The sequence below is a fragment of the Monomorium pharaonis genome, chromosome 2, assembly GCF_013373865.1.
Source record: "Monomorium pharaonis isolate MP-MQ-018 chromosome 2, ASM1337386v2, whole genome shotgun sequence".
Lineage (NCBI taxonomy): Eukaryota > Metazoa > Arthropoda > Insecta > Hymenoptera > Formicidae > Monomorium > Monomorium pharaonis.
The window spans coordinates 13842306-13857987 of record NC_050468.1 but is presented as its reverse complement, the minus strand read 5'-3'; the positions used below and the strand labels follow the sequence as shown (position 1 = coordinate 13857987).

The following is a 15682-nucleotide window of genomic DNA, read 5'->3' as shown; positions in this document are numbered from 1 at the left end:
AGAGAGAGCGAGAGAGAGAGAGAGGGGGGGGGGGGGGGAAAGGGAGAGGGAAGAGGCAGAGACACGTGGAAACTGGCAGACAAGTATCGACACGGCGAATATACGGGCGTGTGGGTGCACGCGAGGGCCAGGGGGACGACGTTGCGCAAATGGCAAGGGAAAGAGAAAGAGTGAGAAGGGTGAGAAGGAAGGAGGGCGAGGGTCTCTCCCTTTCTTTCTCTATCCACGGGAAAAGGAACCAAAGCAGAAACGACGACGACGGTGGCGGCGGCGGTGGCGGCGGCGGCGGCGGCGGCGCGAAGAGAGAGCCTCAGCGGGACACGGAAGGGTGCTTTCATCACATAGAGGACACAACCCCTTTTAGTGGCCACCGCTATTTCCCCGCCGTCACTCTCCCCCACGTCCTAACCTGCCGTGTCCCCCTCCCCCCTCTCCCCCCGTCCTCTCTTTCTCTCTCAGATTCGCCCTTACAGACTCCCTATGCCTGGCCGCTCATCCGTTTGCCAGTTCAAGGTGGCTGCGTTCATTACCGGAGGATACACCGGGTGTGGTGTGGGACGACTCTCCACCGAACCCGTCGCCGGCTTCCCTCGCCGTGCTTCCCTCGCCGGTCGGCCCCCGAGAGAAAACGTTCCGTTTAATAATTATATCGATGAGTCGCCAAGGACGCCGCGGCGCCCAGAGTACCGCGCGAATCGCGAATATACGTATCGTAAATGGTAAATTCACCGACAATTAAGATTCGACGCGCCCCAAGGAATCATTTGAGAATTGTTTTTCGACACGCCTAAAAATTGATTAGATAATTACACATGCTCTTTTAATATTATGATATGCAGAGATACATACACTGAGAAAAAAATGTTAAATTGACTAAATTTTTCAACTAGAATTAAATTTCTTCAGTTCAAGTATTTATTCAATTAACTTAAATAACATAAAATACTTGAACTTCAATTTAAGTATTTATATATTTGTCTGAAACACACAAATAATTGAATTAAAGAAATTTAATCAAGTTGAAAAATTTAATAAAATCAACAACTTTTTTTTTCAGTGTATAGACTTTTTATTTGTGTGATATGCAAGAGAAGATACCGTGCAAAGTGTTTTCACTCAAAATTAAAATTTCGAATATAAGATATTAAAATATTTACGTTGAAATTTTAATGAATACATAATAGAAATAACAGGTACAACAAATAATAAATATAATTTCATGAAAATCTATAATTTTTTAGTAACTTTCAAAATCAAATTCTTATTTCTAATGACAATCGCTTGGTATTTTTCTTAGGAAGATATGCGCATGAATTCATCAAAGAATATATTTTTCTAAAATATTATCCAGTTATTTAAAAATACACGGCACACATATTTGTGTAAGCTGTTACACCTGTTGAAACATGCAAAGGCGATCGCGGAAGCACGTGAAACTACCGAGGCGAAATTGAAAGGGCACGTGCGTGTCCCTTTCGTAAATAAGTAACGACCGACCAACCGAGAGATTGTTACTGAGATTTTCCTTTCTAATTGGAACGAAACGAGAAGTCCCTACCGCGCGGAATTGCGGAGATTAACCGACCGCACGAGCGCACGTGCACTTAAACAGTCGCTAATTGCTAAACTGAGACAGGCGGGATCGCTTTATTCCGAGTTTCCTCATTTTGCTAGCGGGGGAGGTATATTTTTTACAAAAGAAGGTAATTTTTAACCTGTTTATTATTATCAAGAAAAAAGATGAAAGGATATACATTCTGATATTAGAATATTAATGTTGAAACTTTATCTGTGAGAAAACATATAAAAGGGTGACATAAATACATAGGAATTATATATAAAATCCTTTTACAAACTGATAACAGATAAAGAAAATTTTAATATTTCTAGACAGGATTTTGTACAATAAAATTAGATTTATTGTTAAGTCTGAAAAATAACTTAATGATTAAAAATAAATAATTTAAAATTTCTTAAAATCCTATTTACTATAGAAAATTATATTTATTTATTATTTAATTATTTTCTCTGCTATGCAAAATTATACACGCTTCTTGAAATATCAATATTTTATTCAATATTTTTTATTTTAATAATAATATTAACTTTTTTAAATCTGTTATCAGTATTTTTTAATCTTAAAAATCTTGAGAAATTTTAGTATTGATTGATATAAAATCTTTAGATAATAATAGGAGTTTAATATGTGAAGCAATTAATTCAAGATGATTTTATTCAATCATCGCTAGATTTTCGTGCTGATATTTCTTATGTAAACTTATATACTTTTTTAAATTTATCAAGCTACGTGCCAAATAAATTTTTGATCTTAAAACATGATTATAAGTTGAACAAGAATAGTATGAAATAATATTATATTTAATAATAATAACCAATTTAATGATAATAACATTACTTTTTGCAACAAATTCTTTTAATAATATTTGAGGAAAGAGAAACATAATAGATGTTTGTTAGCATCATTACTATCAATTTAATATCGTGATGTTTTATTATTCTTGTTAAACTTATATAACTGTGTTTAAAGACTGAAAATTTATTTGGCGCGCAGTTTAATGAATAAATTTACATAAGAAACATCAGCACAAGAATTCAATAATGCCCGAATAAAACTCTTTTTTAATTGGTTGAAATCTTTAGATTCTATTTTATAAAGATTATTTATTAATAATAGAATATTTCTAAGACATATTTGTAGTTGCATATAACACAAATGTATCCAAGTACCTGGCATATATATCATCGATGTGTCACCCGGCGTGCGCTCTCACAAATATTTCGTAGCGACGTCGATATGTCGACAAATTCGGCGATACATCAACGAAATTAACATAACGAGCAGACGGAAACCGCGTAGGAAGCGGAACGGTCGAAGGAGACGAATGGTAAGACAGGATAAGCAGATATTAACCGAGTTTACCATGACGAGCGGCTTGGAGGGGGAAGTTGAAGGAAAAGGGACACTGCGTAGCAACCGAAAGGGGTTTGCTCGCGGCTTTCCTTCCGCCGGTTTCCTCCACGCTCTCTCGTGTTGTGAGGCTAAGATGGTGTAGAGGAACGAGCGCCTTAGCCGCCGTCGCCGTTTCTCGCCGTTGGAAACGGGGAACCGGGCTTCCCTTATCTCGAGTCTGCAAGACTGCCTCCGGTAATACCCGTGCGCCGCTGGAAACCCTTACGAGCGACGAGAACCCCGTGAAATATCGCTAAACGGCTTGGTACCCCTTTCCCGCCTACCTCTTCCACTTCGATCTTCCGCGAGTGACGATCATCCACTCCCGTCTTTTCGAACACTTCGCGTCAACGGCCATCCCTCCGCACGTGCACCGTAACCTCCCCGACCCCCCCCCCCTCTCCCGACAGGATGATACTCCACTCTCAGTGAGATAACGCATATTGCTTCGATGACAATGGACGTCACGCGACCTGTCAACTGCCGACTAGTTTTTCTCTCGTACAACGACAGGCGGATGTCGTGTATCGGTATTCACAATCGGTGGTTCCGCAAATTCGATGCACGGCGTAGAAAGTCTATTTTACGATAAAGAAAACGTTATCTTACAATACGTTATATTTGACCGCCTAATACGTTGGGAATTTTTAACAATCAACTTTCTCGCTATGCAAATTTAATCGGTGCAAATTCAATTAACTATCCACGCCTCCGCAGCAGTATGTTGAAACCGTTTCTGTTTCATTTTCATTTGTTACAAACTCTGAATTTGTGCCTTTCAGCGTTATAATTATCGCTAATACCTCCACAAATCTCGCGATCGTCGGAATTTAGGCGCCGACACGGGCATCTTCGTGCGGGACGCGAAAACGGGTAACAAGAAATGCCGAGGAAACGAACGAGCGGGCTTCATTATACGCGACGCCGACACGCTTCGTTTGTCCCCGGAAGTTGTGCTTCGGGAGGGATGACGTCGACACTCGGGGGAGAACCGAGGAGGAGGAAGGGCGAAATGCGAGGAAGAGGAGAGAACAGAAGGGAGAGTGAGGTGTAAATGGGAAGCCGGGGCGGAGGGGCCGGCTTGAATTAATACAATCACGCGGGGGTGGCTCACCATTCGCAGTCCGTGGCAAAGAGGGTGAGAAGCAACGAGAGATAACCACCCCTTTGCTTGTCATCGAAATTATACGCTGCCAACACTCGACCTCGTTTACCATGCCGACTTTCTCCTTTCTTCCCTCCTTCGTCGCGCGATCCGTCTTGCTCACGCTTCCATCTTTCCCTCGCTAAATATATTCCACATTTTCGACAGCCAAAGAATATGCTTGTATGTAGCAAGCATCGAGTCGCGTTTCAAAATTAGAGGCTAAGTGTATTAATACGTACGAACTGTAGACAAGCAGTTTGTTTAAAGTTTTCATTGTCGCAGTCAGTTCTTGTCTCGAACCTTTTAAGAATAATTTTGTAGATTTTAATCAACTAAAGGGACAAATTTTTAAATTGTGAGGAATTAAATTAATTCTTATTTAATCAATTTATATTTTAGCAAATCTAATATTTTGCTCGTTTAATGAGTTCGAAAGTATTTTATTTTATTTTATTTCGTTAAATAAAAAATTCAGTAAGGTAATTTTGTTTAGGAAAAGATATGTGTCAATTTTTTTAAATTTACACCTTGTTTCTTAAATTTTTTAACGTATATTTGCTTGAGGTTTCTAAAACTGTATCTCATTACCACGTCTTGAGAAGATCATGCGGCCTGGCGTCGGAAAAGAATATCATCAAGGCATCGAAAATAATGATCGCACTCACCTCGCGGAAACCGAGCGAGCGCGAAAGAAACATTTCATTCCCCGTGGGAGAACGCGCGGAATCGGGTTACGGGGGTTTTTAATAAAATCAGGCGCTCGCCGAGGCGTGTCAAATGGAAATATGCACGTTCGGCCGAGAGATTTTGCGGGCGGGGTGAGGCCTGCTCCGTTTGTAAAACGGGGGTGCGACTCGATAACGATGGAATTCATCCATCCATCGACATCCATCCATCCATCCATCCTATCCCACCGCGCCAAGGTGATGGGCAACGTTACGGCGAGGAGAGGAAGAGAGAGAGAAAGAGAGAGAGAGCGATGAGAAAAATCTTTTTTTTTTCTTCCTTCATTTCCTTCCGCTTCCCTGGGCCTGTATCGTAATCAAGAAGACACGGAACGAATTAGCAATTCGGTTTCGCCGGAGATTTGCCGGGTGTGAACTGAAGAATTTTTCGCGAGAGCATCGGTGCACCTATATCGTGACAGCTAGTGAATAATTTTAAATATTCTATTAGATACAAGAAAACGTCGTAAGCCTTCATGTTTTCACGACAATCTTTAATATTTTTAGTAATAGTAAATAAGTCATAAATATAATAAGTAATACAAATACCTAAAAAGGGAATTGAATTAAATTAAATTTCTCTGGAAAGATTATGTCTCTGTTATATTCTCAAAACTCGAAACTACGCTTCTACTAATGAACTCTACAAGAGAAAAAATAAAGAAAAAAAAGAATATTTTTTTCAAATAAATATAAAAATGTCATACACCTTTATGTTTTCCTTAATACTTTTAGTAACAGTAAATAATTAAGCCATAGATATAATAAATAGTGCAAATACCTAAAAAGGATATCGAAAAATAATATTTTTCTGGAAAGATTATTTAATCTCTGCTATAGTCTCGAAACTCAAAACTACGTTTCCACTAATAAACTCTGCAAGAGAAAATATAAAGAACATTTTTTTTCAAAACATTTATTTTACTTATTCTTTATATTTGCAATTATACAAGCATTTATATTTTGCTTTTTAATTTCCAAAATATCCTACATCTTCGCAGATATAATCCATTTCGAAAAAAAAAAAAAATCCGGTTCTAGTTTTTTATTTTGCAAAAAAGTTTCGAGAAAAATTAATTATGTTACCTTGTGCTTCGTTCAACGCTACTGAAAGCTTTACGACCATGCGAGATTGGTGTTATCGTCGTAACGGGGGTGTCTCGGTCGGATAAGGGTTAAAAAGCTTTCTCACTTCGAAAGTACCATCCTTCCGATTCTGCGGACGGAGGAGGACGGTGTGGAGTTCGTCGTGCGTCGAACTGTGTCACGGTGAAACCGTGCGGAGTACATGGCGCGAAGTCGATAAACGTGACAAATGCGAGATACAACCCGGACGACCGGCGCAGCGGTGACTTCGAAGGAGGCGTCGAAGTTGCGCCGCGAACACTTATGGGACGCCGTTCGTTTTATGGGGCTTCTTATCGGTCCGCTGCCAGACCATAAACGCATTTTCGATGTACACAAGGCGACACGTTTACGTGTAAGCCATGTTCTGTTTTTTTTTTCCTCTCTCTTCCACGGCGGGGTATCTTGACGGAGTGAATACGCGTTGCGCTCATCATCAAACGCATCGCATTAAAATGTGTTCCGTTGACGAAAAGTTATACCGAAAAACCGTATGAAAACGAAAGATTAAATCGATTCATTTAATTAATTTTGTCACGAAGGAATAAAGCTCATGGGGATTTCAAGTGACGTAAATATGATATCTACCGTCGATTTCACTTTCTTGTTGAATGAGCCCGGGGTGAATATTTATTTGCTACATTATTCTAAAAATTCAATGTAAAATTAGATGAATACACTTGTGTTAGTGTCCCTGAAAGAATCAATAGCTGATAAGGAGGTTGAATAAATGGAATTAAAACAATATGATGATTTTTTTAATAAACAAAATCAATGATCTCTGTTTTAATATCTGCTACTGCTGCAAAAGAGTATATTTTTATATTAAAACCAATTATTGCAACTTATTTATATAACGGTATTAAATTTTTCATTTTCAAAATAAAGGATTTTTATCAAAACGAATGAAAATTACACACGATATGCATTGTATAATATTTATTATTTTTCAGGATTATATTTCTGTGACTAATACTGGTTTGTATTAATTTGTTAACGTTAATTGAATATAGGAGACAATATTAACAAGTACACAGAAAAAGCAAGCTATGTAAAAAATATATGAAAAAGTCATTAATTGAAACCATCTTTGGATATCTGTTTATTTAGATAGATGTTTCAGAAATTTATTGCGTATTTTTGCTCTGCGAGGATTTTCATGTTCTTAATAATCGCATAAAAGGGGGATACGTAAGGGAAACACGTGGGACAAGCACAAATCGAACAATTGAGAGAAACGGGTTCTGAAGATTAGATATCCGGTAGCCGAAAGCTCTTTGCTCTTAGACTTTTTCTCTCTCATCTATATAGAACTCGATCTCAGAGTTTCACGGAGCTCATCAGTCGCACCTCCTTCCGCCTCCGATCTCTCCTCTTAGACATCACGGCTGTCTTATCAGCGACCTGCAGGTTATCACTGGCGGTCGAAGGTTATGAATTAAAAGACGAAAAAAAGGCAGGAGAAGGGATAACAACCGCCATCGTCCCGTCGTCATCCCAGCTTCGAGAGGAGAGTGCGATCGCGACAGAGAAAGCAAGAGAGAGAGAGAGAGAGAGAGAGAGAGAGGGAGAGGGGGACAAAGACAGAGAGGGAGAAAGCCGTCTGTCGTCTTGTATATCTACCCTCGTACGGTGGAAATTTCGTTACGGGGGTGATTTTCTGCGGGGGATGGCCAGCCCCGTCCCCGCTTTAAACCTGATTGGATGCAGAGTTATCTCGCGCTGCGTTACTTCCGGATGATTGGTCGCTGCGGTCGTCATGACTACCTCACCACCACCGCCGCCGCCGCCACCGCCGCCGCCACCGCCGCCGTCGCCGCCGTTGCCGCCGCCGCTACCTCCACCTCCACCGCCACCCACGCAAGCCACCTCCACGCGTAACTTCCTTCCCTGTACCCGTCCTCGTATTCTGCATCCTCGCATCCTTCGTCTCGCTCTCTTTCGGCTTCCTCTCACGTTCGCCTGCATACTCGGATAACAAGTTGCGCCTATGTGTGCATAACGCAATCTTCCTCTTCGCGTATCTTTGCGTTTTCGCGGGATTCACGAATTGATATCTTCGTCGGTCGTACTAAAAAACACGTTTTTGAAATCTCGAGATTCGTAGCAAAATTTAATCGTCTTCGAAAATTTAAATTCTTTTTGATGTATCTATATACATATAAATGGGCCCAACTTGTCATTTTGAATATTTATACGAGCTGTCTCTTATAACATTGAGAAATTTGTATAAAGACTAAATTATATTAATCAAATTACATACTAATTTTGAATATTTCGATAACTTAAATGATATTCGTTAACGTTTTAAATTTTATAATCAGACATAAATCTTTCTATACGAATAATGATATATAAATCATTCATAAATAATAATAATAGAACATTAATAGCATTAATAAATGTTAGTATCATTATTATTAAATTAACTATCAATTTTATATTGTGATATCACTATCTTCGTTCTAATTGTGTGTAAGATCGAAAATTTATTTAACGTGCAGTTTGATTTAAAAATGTAGAAAAAGGTTACCAATACTACCTTTTTTTTTAATAATCTGAATTACTAGTTGAACAATATGTATATTTTTAAAATAAAAATAATGATAACTAAAATCAGAAGTAATAAAAATATTAAACAATGATAAAAGTCGCCTGTATCAGCAGCGAGTTTTTTTTTTCAATGGGATCAAATAATAATTTGGTATGAATTTTTTTATCTCTAGCTCACACAAACTGCGCGCCGCGTCGGTCTTGAAACACAATTCCTACGTGAAGCTGGAATGCGTAAATTCACAAATTAAATTGGCAAACGGTTTAATCGTGCGAGCTGAAAATAGTAAAAATTCAAAGAAATTATTAATAAACTAAAATCTCATTAATTGATATAGACAATTTTTATCTTTATGTCTAAAAATAAAACATAAATATAAATTAGAAAATGTTATAGAAAGCATAATAGTTTTTATAATTGTTTGTTTTATTTCGTAATAAAAAGTTAAAGAAATAGCTAAATAAAAAGATACATATTTTTCTTTTATATAAACATGTATATAAAAGTGTCTCGCAATAAAAAAACAGTTACATTTTTAAATATTTTCACAAATTCTCAACGTGGACGACACATAACTAATTCATATCATTTCTTTTTACTAAACAGTTTTCGTGAACGTTCGTAAGCAAAGAAAATTTATCTCACATTAAGATAACTGATAAAAATCAAAGATATTAAGCAGGAAATCAAGGCAGAATGTCGAGTGCTCTTGTACAAAAAAAGGAAGGAGGAAAAAGACTGCCATCCGAACTCCTCAAAAATACGCACGTTGTGTCGATACGAAATGTAACGCGTGCGCGAAAAGTAACGCAGCGCGGAAATCGCACTCGGACCATTGAACATCAGCGTGGTTTGTAATTCGGCGCGCGGATTAATGGCGCGTACGGCTGCCGGATCGACATTCTCGTTCCTCGCAACATCGTTCGACATGCTAATAACAGCGGCGTTCACGGCGCCCGTTTACGAATCGCTACGGCCGGAGCGGCGCTAACGACCGCCGCGTCGAAAACAAAATTGACGGCGGATATGATCCGGTATGGTCTCCGAACGTCCGCACGGCGAAATTCGACGTGCGGAATAACGAGACACTCTTACTCGGACGATAAATCTCGTTCGCACGGGACGAAACCGACCCTGTCACGCTCTCGCAAACACGTCATGTTCGTTATAGCCTCTTTATAGTTTATTCACTTGAACGGAAAAAATGCTACGTAATTAACTTTATTGTCATTTATTGTTGTTAACATTAACAACGAAAAAAGTAACGTTGATTTAGCTTTTCTTTAGTCCCTCGTATGAAAGTAATTTACTTTAAAGTCATCTAATTATTGGAAATACATTATAAAGCATGTAATATTTTATAACATATAACGTTATTTAATTATCAAGAGTGTGTTTATTTATATACTGAAATATATATAAGGAATCATATCGATATAAAGAATTATTTTATATAGCCCATAACATTATTGGATTATTAATATACATGAATTAGACTGTATTTTCCAAGAAAAAAAAATACTTAAACATTTATTAACTTTTTTGTATTACGAAAATGTTAATAGAATGCAGAATGCAGATAAAATTAGACTTCAACGTTTCACATACAGTTTACTTTCAATTTTGAATGCTTTGCACCGAGAAGAAATAAAGTAATTCTGGCAACTGTAATTTGATAACTCTGAAATTTAAATACTTGTCACTAGTTTTACACAATAAAAAGTGGTCACTAAATATTAAAAAAAATATAGTCAGTACAACAGTTTATATATGCATTAATTGGTAGTGAAACAGTAATTGAATTATATTACATTTCGATAAAATATAGCAATTACATTTTTCTAATTTAGACACCTATTGTTTTTTTAATGAAGCATAATACGATAATGACTAATTAATCATCTATTACAACTTTTTGCATTGATAATATTTTTCGTTGAAGTCATTTTGTGTAAGTAAGATAAATTAAATATACGATGGGAATAATTATAAGAACAGTGGAGCAGTGTTACAACTTAAGTGCCAAGAAGAAACGCCTGTCGCCTACATTTGTGTTATTATTTTCATATAGTTATAGATATATATCCAACAAATGGTTATTGTTATTTTCTTAGCTAATATAACTTAGTTATTGTTCTTACTACAACTCTGTAATACACACAGTTGAGGCGCTATTTGTTCTCAAATTTCTAGTTGCTAGTGTGACTTTTTCTCTGAGTGCGGAAATCCTGCCATAAATTCTGACCAATTAACACTTTCCTCTATGAAAACAAACTTGATTATATGCACAATTAACACTCCAAAATACAGCAACAAGTATATACATATACATAATGAAGAGCGTTTATTTTCATTTCCCCTGTTTATAATATCTAAAAGCAGAGCTCCCTAGGATTCCATATCTCAAATTTGCAACGTCCATAATTATAGGTTGACATGATGACGGGTGCATTTGCAACCGACGGACATTCATTCGGATGACAGGATGAAACTGTGGCAAAAACAAATTCCGTGGGAGGGACGGACGTGGGTCGGTGCGACGAGCTCGATAATCGTCGCGAATCGAGCGTGGATAATGACAAGAGAGAGGACCCCGGGAACGATAAATCTCGGCGGAGCGACGTGACCCACGGACAATGGGTCGCGATGGGCGTGACTACGTGTCGCGGGGCCCCATTTCTCGTTTCCGTCGCGCCTCGACGATGGAGATGTCAGGCATTGTGCGATTCGTCGCGGACCGCTGTCTACGTCTGCCCCGCGTTGTATTCGCGAGCCGAGCCGGCCCTAAGTGCCCTAACTGCCGGACGTGTTTGTCGCGATTATACGTGCACGCCGGGGGCTGTTGTGTTACCGGCGCGTGTTACGCGCGGTCGCGATGACTGTTTCTTCATTGATGCCAAAGGGAATTCTCGAGAGCGAGACGAATGTCACTTACGGTGACGAACGGGATCGATGGTGACTCGTATCGAGAGAGAGAGAGCGATTCACAATCGAGTCATCGTAAGCCAACATTGTAGACCCTTTCCTATTCAGAAAGTTATATTTTTCTAAAACAATTACAATATAATCTTATAAGCGTTATTCTTCTGTAAGTATACGTTTTCTCTCAAAAAGTTATAAAACTGTGGAAATTTTTAAAAATTGAGAAAATATTTTTTCACGAGTTAATGTTATGAAAATGAAATTGGCATAGATTAATAGTTGCAAATAAATTATTAAAAATTACAAAATTTACATCCCAAAACACTTAAACACTCTTTTCTCAAAACTTCTAAAATGGCGAAATAAACGATATATAAATTAAATACGATTTATCTGATTAAAGTTTTTGAATCATATTTTTAAAAATATTGCACATCAGTTTGCCAAGACTTTTTTACCTTTACTTTGTTTTTTAATTAACGGAGAAAAGAACAATTTTTTTTTAACGATATTTTTATGTAACTAATTTTTCATAAAAAATAAATTTTTTTTAAATTTCTTCGGTAAACCAAAAACAGGCAAAGTCTTAAATGTCAATTTATTTTATATAATTAGAACTCTGTTACTTCAGCACTTTTGACATTTATAATTTGACATTTTTATTACATTATTAAAAAATGTATTTTTTTAATAAAAGAAAAACACTATTTCTATCTATCTAAATAAAAATTTGAAGAAAAATTGTTTTCCCAAAATATGTATAACTTAAAATTTTTTTAAATGAATAAAATAGTTAATTGTAATTTTTAATTAATATAAAAAAAATAAACATAAAATTAGGATTACAAGTAATCTAAATAATTTGATTACTTAATCTTGTGTGCCAAAGTGAGTTATAACCGTATTTTGGGAAAACTAATATTTTTCCCAGAGTATGTTATTGAAAAGTATCTCGTTTTTTTTAGTTTGCCCTTATAATCACTTATAAAATCATTTAATTTTTTAAAATGTTTGAATTTCGAATTATTCGGTTAATTAAATAAATTTATTTAATTAATTAATTAAATAAATTTAAAATCTCGACATTTAATACTTCTTGAGAATAAAAGACAAAAGGAATTACAGATATGTTCTATTGGTTATATTTCTTATGCGGTACTTAAGATTATCCTTGCACGCGATTTTGCTACACGCGCGCGTTTACCAAGAGAATGTCACAGTGCTAGATTTCATTAATGTCCGCCGAGTCACGAGCGTCAGTCGGTTATGGTTAGTGATCGTGTGTATCTCGTATCACCATTACGCTTATTTGCCTGGACACCTTCTTGCTTCGGCACGATTCTGTCATTTACATGAAAAGTTACTATCGCAAGTTACTGTCGACTTACACGTACTGTGTAACATTATACAAAAAATTATTCTTAACTTTTTCACCCTTAAAGCTATCAAAATCAATTACATTTACGATTTGCAAGATATAATTATGGAAAACCAATGAATTGAGTATGCAAATTTGCAAAGAATCTATTTATAGAACTCGGAATATTACATATATACAAATAACGGTATTAATTAAACTTACCAACAAGTTTTCTAATATTTTTATTAAGAAATAAATCCCATATTTCATTAAAATTTGACACCATAATGACACTATGTATACATACGTATATTTTTTTAAATAAAGTATTATTTTCCAAATCTAATTATTAGTTTTAATCAAATATATAATTATTGTGTACATGTTAAAATTATTTTTGATGATATATATTGACTTAAAAAATATATACATATAACTGAATACGAAAAGAAAATGATTTCATTAAAGTATAAAAAAATTTAACTAAATATAAATCTAAAAATGATTTAGTTAGATCGTTATAATAATTATATTAAAAAATCCCAACAAGTTGCTTAAAACTTTTTGGAACTTATGTTTCAACATTATACTTAAAAACCTACATAATTATTTTAATAGTTTAACAAAATTTCTTTGGTTCTATAGAGTTTCAATTTTAAATAAAATTAATTTAAAGGTTTCTTTACTAATATGGTGATGTTAAAATACAACGCATTAAAAATCAGACTTGGACTACTTGTCAAATAGCCACGGATGTAGATGACTTTTATAATAAAAATTAAATGTTAGCTAGATTTGTATCTAACTTTTGAAATTTTAGCGAAACTCTTCTTTCCATAAAAAAAAGAAAAAAGTTGTCATAAAATTAAATAACGAATATATATTTAAAATCTTTAGAATTAATGTCAAACAAATTACAGCTAGATATAAGAACTCAAAAGATAAGAAAATTAAAAAAACTGATTCAGTTGATAAACTCACAAAACTATTAAAGAAACCACAATCACGTTATTTATTGTCAGACAAAATTATTTCTTGTCAGTATAATCTCACCCGTTGTTATTGCACACGCACACACATACACACACACATGTCTAATTTTCGAAATAAATCTTTCAATAATGCGTTTACGATTATGTGATTTAACAAGAAAATCTAAGAGTGCATGAGCGAAGCGACGCTCCAAGAATGAAAAATTTGTCATCGGGAGGGTGAGCCACCCAGAAGCGTAATATTACCCCGAGAACCCATAAAGCCTCCTCTGCTCATGGACGAGACGAACGATGGACGGATCTCGACGGAGCAAGCCATAGGCATCCCGGGGTACAAAAAAGTTCGCCGTAGAGTATTGGATGACCCGAGACATCGACCGGTCATGCGCCAGACCGATCGAGATATTTTATACGAAGCTGCGATATTTTCCAAGCAGGCAACAGACGATGAACGATGGGAAATGGACCACCATGAAGCATGAAGAATCGGGACATCTAAAAGTTTACCATGATTATGGCACATGGTTAAAAGTTGACGCGTAAACGTTTGCAATATTTTTGAAGGAAAGAGAATATAATATAATTAAATGGATAAATTATGAGAAACTTGTTTTAATTCCGAAATTCTTCAAAACTCGTGAACAAGAAAACATTACAGAAGTTAAACAAAAAAATAGCGATTAATATAATATGATTAGAAAATAAAATTAATTAAAATTATAATTATTTTATGCACATTTTTATTGATATAAATAGAGAATTTAAGAGAAGAAGTAGAATAAGATTTTCAAATTATATTATTCAATAATTAATCAACTATTTTTATAAGTCTTTGTAAACAAAATTTTAATTATTTATGATTAATTAATACTTCTATACAGTTGGTTCTTTGGAGTTTTCAATTTTAAATAAAATTAATTTAAAGATTTCTTTACTAATGGCGATGTCCAAATACAACGCATTAAAAATCAGACTGGGTCAAATAGTCACGGATGTAAATGACTTTTATAATGAAAATTAAATGTACTAAAACTTATAACTCTAAACTAATCTCTATGATAAGCTTTCTTTTATTAAACTTATTCAAAATAATTTTTAAAAGAAATAAGAGTAGATGCTTTTTTTCGATCAAAGCTGATCTTGATACTTAATAATTTTCATATCAATTATTAAATATATTTTTCAATTCTGTAAACTTTGTGTCGATACGGTTATTAAACTTAAATATAATAATATCTCTTAAAAATAAAACTATAAATAACATCTCGAATTAAATTGAGTATAAAATTTTTTTTAGTGTAATTACAATATATTACAAAATATAAAAATAAATAAAATTATAATTACATTTAATGTAACTTAATCTTAGATCTGACACAATTACTGTACATATTAATACACTGAAGAAACGCGCGAATCTATTAAATATAAAAATAATAGAGAAATAAAATAATAATGAAAATAACGGTTAAATTTATTACCATTACTATATGTATAAAAATATAACGACGTTGCCTTTACCATTGCAGACAAATAGAAACAATCGTTATCGAATCATAAGAGAATCACTAAGCTTTGCTTTGTCTACTGACCCGTTGTAATATGTTAGAAAAATATACTAATATGAATATTTAAAAAATTTTAAGAAGAATTTTAATTTCTCAAATTTGTTACAAACAAAGAGAAAGAAAGTTTTCACTTTATTTATGTATGTATAATAACTAAGTAATAATTAATAAGAAAACATTTCATATAATTTCAAAGAACACAATTATAATTATAATAAACGTGTGTAAATATGAAAAAATTTCTTATTAATAAGAAAATATGTTTCTTATAGCTGGGTTATTATGTATTAATAAGCTAATAATTTTTACAAATAGCAT

The 15682-nt window shown here is 34.9% G+C and overlaps 1 long non-coding RNA gene across 1 annotated transcript; it reads right to left on the bottom strand.

The window, feature by feature from the left end:
- Positions 1 to 9850: 9850 nt before the first annotated feature.
- On the bottom strand, positions 9851 to 15207 carry LOC118644517. The gene is made up of 2 exons (XR_004962289.1): positions 14043 to 15207; positions 9851 to 11547 (listed from the first exon to the last, which is right to left on the bottom strand). It is a non-coding gene; the product is annotated as an uncharacterized LOC118644517 (long non-coding RNA).
- Positions 15208 to 15682: the final 475 nt, after the last annotated feature.